Genomic DNA, 6,650 nt, shown 5'->3' with positions numbered 1-6,650 from the left:
AACGGAAGCCTAGAACGAACACATGCTGTAATATCCGACATGTTAAAAGCTATACAAAACGATAATGAAACAGAATGTAACAATAAATTTTGTGTGTCTAGCATATAACACTATGGTTCATGATGCCACTGGATATACCCCTTTCCAACTAACATTTGGACACAAGGCCAATCTCCCATCTACCATATCCCAAAATCCGCAAAGAACATACGCTGATGAGGTCAGCTTCAGGAAACGAGAATGAGATGCCAAGCTACTTAAAGCCAGGGAAACTCTAATGAAGAGTAAACAAAGATACCAAAGAGATCAAAGAAAAAAAATTATTAAACCTCAATCCATTTTTAGAGAAGGAGATTTGATATTAGTTCATAATGATCATAAAAAACACAAGTTAGATACTGAATGGCTAGGGCCATACACCATTGAAAAAGTAAAAACCCCTTATTACGAAATAATGGTGAATGACTCGATTAGGAAAATACATGGTAATCGTATTAAACCTTATTTTCCAGGACGGTCATCACCTTCTCCATAAGTAGTTATGCACTTTGTTTTTATTTTGTCTTGTCGATTAAGACAAAGAAGAAAACACACTTTTAGCCAATTAGCCTCCATAAAACAATCCTGAAGAAATACTGAGATTTTAGAGGACCAAAATCAATCTAAGGAGGGAGGTATGTAACGTAAATCACATCAGAGACCAGGACACACACACACCTCGGGCAGCATGGTGTCCCGGTCGGCATACTTCGCACCCGATGCACCGACGAGAGGAACACATGGCGACCTTGGCGACAATGTATATTGGCAGAGTACCTAAGGATTCATTTATGGCCTAACGGTCCTGCCATAAAATGTTCCAGAAGCGTAGCAACGGTCACGTACGCCTACAGGGTAGTGGGGGGTAATGAGAGAACAGATGACCGAAAGTAAAAAGATTGTAGGGACTCACTCTCGTACGGTCACGGCTAGAGTTCGGAAGTGTCTTATACTTGTATAAACGAAATAAAAATAAAGTCTTCTCCTTCATAATAAAATTTCTCTTTATTTTTACGTGACAAAAGCATGGCCGATGTGGACAAGGAGATGAATCCAATCTTGAAGAAAGGAAATTACGAGTACTGGAGAACAATGACGGAAGCTTCATTGGTCTTTCTGGACTGCTGGGATGCCATACAGCCAGGATTTACGCCAGCGGAAATGATGAAGCCCGAATGCATAAAGATGGACAAAGCACGTGCGTATATTTTCCGGCATGTACACCGCCAATACCTTGGGGATATCAGAACCCTGAAAACAGCAAGGGAGTGCTGGAAGGCATTAGAAGATATCCACGGAAGATTCACGTCGATGGACATTGTATTATGCATGCGAGAACTAGGAACAATGGAGAAGACCCCTAGCATGGATGTGTCCGAGTATTGCGGTAGAATACAAGATCTATGCGACAAATTATCCAACGTAGGTATAAAAATCGATAACCACGTTAGGGCGTGTTTCCTCTTAGCCGGCCTCGTGGCGGACCCAGATTACTCAACCTATCTCAGAACAACGAGAATCGATAAGGATCTGAGCGCGAGTGTTGTAAAATCTGATTTATTACTCGAGGAGAGGAGATTCGATGCGGCGGAAGGATCATCCGAAAGGGGCAGCGCAATGGCGACCCGGAGACAAGGGAAGTCCAAGCAGCACAAAGATGGCGCCAAGCCGAAGACAAAGGACGCACATGATCAGAAGTGCTACAAATGTGGCAAAATGGGTCACATATCGTATCAATGCCAAGACCAAAAGGGAGACAAGGAGGAAAGGAACCAGAAGGAGAAAAGGAGACAAGAGGACAACAGGAGAGATAGAGAATCGGAAGAAAGGCCAAGGTCTAAGAGACTTATATCGACTCTGGCTTTATCTTCGATCAGCCATATGAGTAGGGAGATGATAAGTTACCTGGACTCAGGCGCCTCAAACCACATGACATCGGACAGACACCGATTCGCAGAATTCACGCCCGCGACGGGACAGATCAGAATCGGCAAGGGGTATCTGGAAGTCAAGGGAAGGGGAACAATCATCGTAAAGATGGCGGAGTCCTGCGGTGGCTGGACGCTATCCCTATCCAACGCTCTATGGGTGCCCGAGCTAGACGTAAATCTAATTTCGATTAGACAACTAGCGAAGAAGGGCGTCACCACAGTGTGCACTAGGGATGAAGCCATTGGAACGCACGATGATGGAGATGTGGTATTCAACTCGAAGGTTGGAGACGACGTATATTATGTGGAGACGATACCTGCGGAGGAGCACATGGCAGGCCTCTCCATGGAGCATGATCAGGAGAAACCAAGCCAGGATGACGGAGACATTGAGGTCATTGAGGCAAGGGCATACAAGGGTACCACGTCGTGGCACGAGAGATTGGGTCACTTGTATGGAAATGCAATGAGAAAGTTTCCTATAGAGAGTGTGAAGGAGGAGTCCAAGAGACAAGACGAGCTATGTGGAGTCTGCGTAAAAGGAAAGATGACAAGGGTGCCATTCTCGAAGACAGCCCACCACATGTGCCAACGTCGTCTAGAAATCGTACACAGCGATGTCAGTGGCAGAGCCCAGTGCAGATCGTTAGGTGGACGTAATTATTTTGTAACGTTCATAGATGATTTCTCCAGGTACATGTACATTAGGATCATCAGTAGGAAGAGCGAGGTATTCAAGTGCTTCAAGGAATACCAGATGGAAGTAGAAGCCCTACATCAATCGAGAATCTGTGCCCTTCAGACAGATAACGGAGGGGAGTATACAGGAGTTGACTTTGAGAACTATTTAAAGGAGAGAGATATCTTGCACAGAAAGACTGTTCCGAGGAACCCTGCGCAAAATGGAGTTTCAGAACGGGCGAACAGGACACTGGTTGAGATGTCTAGATGCCTACTAATCCAATCAGGACTCCCTGACTCTCTGTGGAGAGAAGCGGTGAACACTGCATGCTACATCAGGAACTTATGCCCATCCACTGCTATCGGAGATAAGATCCCACTAGAACTGTGGAAAGGTAAGGGATGCGACATCCAAGGGGAGATCAATAGGCTAAGGGTATTCGGATGCAGGGTCTGGTACCTAAAAAGCCCAGGTGAAGGTAAATTCGACAGCAGGGCGGATGAAGTGATATTTGTAGGTTATGACAGGCAGGTCAAGGGATATAGAATCTACCTACCGAAGACCAAAAAGGTAATAATTTCTTGTCATGTCAAGTTCGAGGAAAACGTATTCCCCTATAAGCGTATGAAAGTGGATGCAAGGAATATCAAAAGGAGATTCACCGAATGGATATGGGACGTTGAAGACATCGAACTCCAAGGAGGAGGTACTACAACCGATATAGAGACTCAAAGCGACGGTGAAAACGATGAGGGACACAGTGACTACTTCCTGGATAGCCTAACAAATGAAAACAGTCAGCAAGAAGTTGTGAGTGCACCAATCGTACCTAGGAGATCAGCGAGATTGCACAAACCAAAGACGTGCAATAGTTGTGCCTGTGTTGCGACAGCTTGTAGAAAGCAAGGTTCATGTGAGTCAGTGACAGATGCAATTGCGAAGGAGTTAGAAAATTTAGCGAACAAAGATGTGTGGGACATAGTGAAAAGACCTTTAGACAGAAATGTAACAGATTGTAAGTGGGTGCTAGTCATGAAAAGAGACCCAGATAGTCATAAGGATAGACTTGTAGCTCGAGGATTCTGGCAAAGGCCTGGAGTAGATTATTCCGAAACCTTTAGTCCAATAGTAAAGCGTAGGACACTAAGGATATTGCTTGCTCTGTGTGCGGAGAATGAGTGGTGTTACGAACACATTGACGTGGAGTGCGCGTATCTAAACAGTCCTTTGGATGAGGACATATATATGGAGCAACCTGATTTCTACAAGGTTCCGGGGAAGGACAGAACTCAGTATGTGTATAAGCTCAAAAAGAGTTTGTATGGTTTGAAGCAAGCGGGGAGAATGTGGTTTAAGTATATAAATTGTATTTTGAGAGATATGAATCTGAACTCATGCGTGAGTGATCCATGCATGTATGTAAACACATCCAAAGATCTCATTGTGGCTGTGTATGTGGATGATATCCTTGTATTCGGTACGGAGGCTATGATTCACGCGTTCAAAACTGGGATTAAGGAAAAACTAGATGTGAGGATGTTAGGAAGCGATACTCAATTCCTATCCATCCACTTGAGTAAGCCAAACAGCACTACGGTGGTGTTCGACCAATCCACGCAGATAAGTCAAATGTTGGAGCTGTTTGACATTGCTCAAGAGGTTGGAGTGTCTACACCACTAGCCAAGGAGTGCGAGGCTGGTGTAGACATTGTGGATAGTGAACCAGTAGACAATGAGTTGTACGAACAGGCTGTGGGGCATATAATGTACATCGCCACAGTAAGCCGTCCTGATGTCGCGTGCGCAATAGGAAAATTAAGCCAAAGATGTGCGAATCCGACGGTGTCTGACTGGAGGGCAGTGAAACGTGTTTTTAGGTACCTGTTGAAAACTAAAGACTTAAAGTTAGTATACCAAAGGACAGGGCAACCTCTAAAAGTGTTTTGTGATTCAGACTTTGCAGGCTGTGCAATAGATAGGAAGTCTAGAAGCGGTTATGTTTTTATACTTGCTGGTGGAGCGGTGTCTTGGTTGTCGAAGAAACAACCAATCATATCTCAATCGACATGCGAGGCAGAGTTTGTAGCGATGCAAGAGGCAGCTAGAGACTCTGTGCGGATGTCCTTATTATTAAGGGAGTTAGGTCAATCGTCATATTGTCCGCGTCCATGCAAAATTTTTTGTGACAACATTGGAGCGATCACATGGGCCGAGAGTTCTAAACATGTTCAAGTGCGTTACTTTTATGTTAAGAACTGCGTGTCGAAAGGGATACTGGATTATACCTATATATCTAGTTCTGAGAATGTTAACGACATTCTAACCAAAGGGTTAAATAGAGTTAAGACCCAATATTTTACCAAAGCTATGGGGCTTGTAGAAACTAGCGATCAAAGGGGAGTGTTGAGAAATGCTCAGTTGGTATGACCGCTAGTTACTAAAAGGTTACTAAGGTTATGTTGGTACCAGGTTGACACCTGACGACGCTTTTTTGTCTTAGGTGTCGACCGCGTGTTATTTTTCTAAGACGCATCCCGAGTGATTAGACGCTTGCTGTGTGATTTGGCGTTTTGTATAAGAAAGAAAAGGTGTGATAGCCAATCCGAGTGGATCAGCTTGATTATCAACCCCAACCTTTATAAAATAACAAGGTGCATATATAAATGGATTATACATGGAAGTTGCACGATGGGACGATCAAACAGGATGTATCATGGACTCTCGATTTAAAGAATTGTTTCCATTATTACCAATAATATATATATTAGGGCGATTACACAGGATAAGCAAGATTTAAAGAATATGTATGAATGTCCTGTTTATAAAACACGATCGCGAAGACCTACTTACGTGTGGACGTTCAAATTAAGAACTAAGGAGAGAGCTAGTAAATGGATTCTTGGTGGAGTGGCAATTCTATTACAAATCTAATTTTATAAATTAAATTATGGATTAAATATGCAATTAAAATAAAGATTTTCGAAATTGACAAAGAGTGTTGATATTCTTTTTCAAAACACAGTATTATTTTATGCAAGATAATATTTATATAAAGGAAGAATACAACGCATCTCTATGCACGATTACAATTTATTTCTCTATTTTAAATTTCTTCACAACTTACAAAAACATTAATCCGTACACACATTTTGTAACAAAACGATTGCATGATCGCGAATTTGAAATTAAATTTTTAAAATAAAAAATATAAATTATTACAATTTTATAAACATAGTTGTTTATTTGCGACATTAAAAACATTTTGTACACGTCAAAAATTGTTGGTATCAGTCATTATCTTCTATTGAACCCATATTTTTTCTTTTCATAATATAGATCAGTCTCTGAACTCCCAGGATTTATAACTTTTGGACAACCATCTCGCTGCAACAAAACAAATTTCAAATCTTAATCTATTACTACAAATTATAAGTCATATATATGTCGGCTTAACGTTGGGATTGGGGGTAGAAGTGTTCGATGAATCTTAGTTGGTATTGGCCATCGATGCGGTGGATCAATGATGGAGTTTATTGACACAAGTTAGAGGTATTACAGCGTTGGTAGTTAATCACAATATTTAGATACTCGCGGCACTATGACAATGGTCTCGGGTCCGGTAACGAATGCGCGGTCAACGGGATGTCGAACGTGTATATTTCGTGAGAGGCTAAGTTATATTCTGGTTGTCACACAGAGCAAGCACTACGTACCTGAGAATTACTTGTATCGTCCTTAAGATCGTACGGAAGAGTGTCTCTCCATCATGGTGATGCTGTCGAGGAAAACTATGATGGGTGTGTCTAAGGGCACGAGATCATCGGATTCGTGGAGAAAAGTCTTCGTTCGGAAAATGAGAGAAATTGGTGTTACTGTTAATTGGTCAATTTCCATGTTGGTGGTTAGGGAAGGATGCTAGCAGCCCTTGAGAGAAAGTTGCTATCGGGTAGCGTCGTTCGTGAGAAAAATAGACTTCTACAATTTTCCCATAGTTGGAA

At 42.3% G+C, this 6,650-nt stretch overlaps 1 protein-coding gene across 1 annotated transcript in view; it reads right to left on the bottom strand.

Moving 5' to 3' along the window:
* Positions 1 to 5,867: 5,867 nt before the first annotated feature.
* Positions 5,868 to 6,650, bottom strand: part of LOC125386613 (dynein beta chain, ciliary-like) — a 133,631-nt gene continuing 132,848 nt past the window's right edge. The window contains exon 4 of the mRNA XM_048413588.1: positions 5,868 to 6,036. The gene's annotated coding sequence lies outside the window, so the exon portion shown is untranslated. The remainder of the gene's footprint in view (positions 6,037 to 6,650) is intronic.

This window comes from Bombus terrestris, chromosome 17 (assembly GCF_910591885.1).
Source record: "Bombus terrestris chromosome 17, iyBomTerr1.2, whole genome shotgun sequence".
NCBI classification, from domain to species: Eukaryota; Metazoa; Arthropoda; class Insecta; order Hymenoptera; family Apidae; genus Bombus; species Bombus terrestris.
The sequence above is the reverse complement of the archived record's forward strand: the minus strand, read 5'-3'. Positions and strand labels throughout refer to the sequence as shown.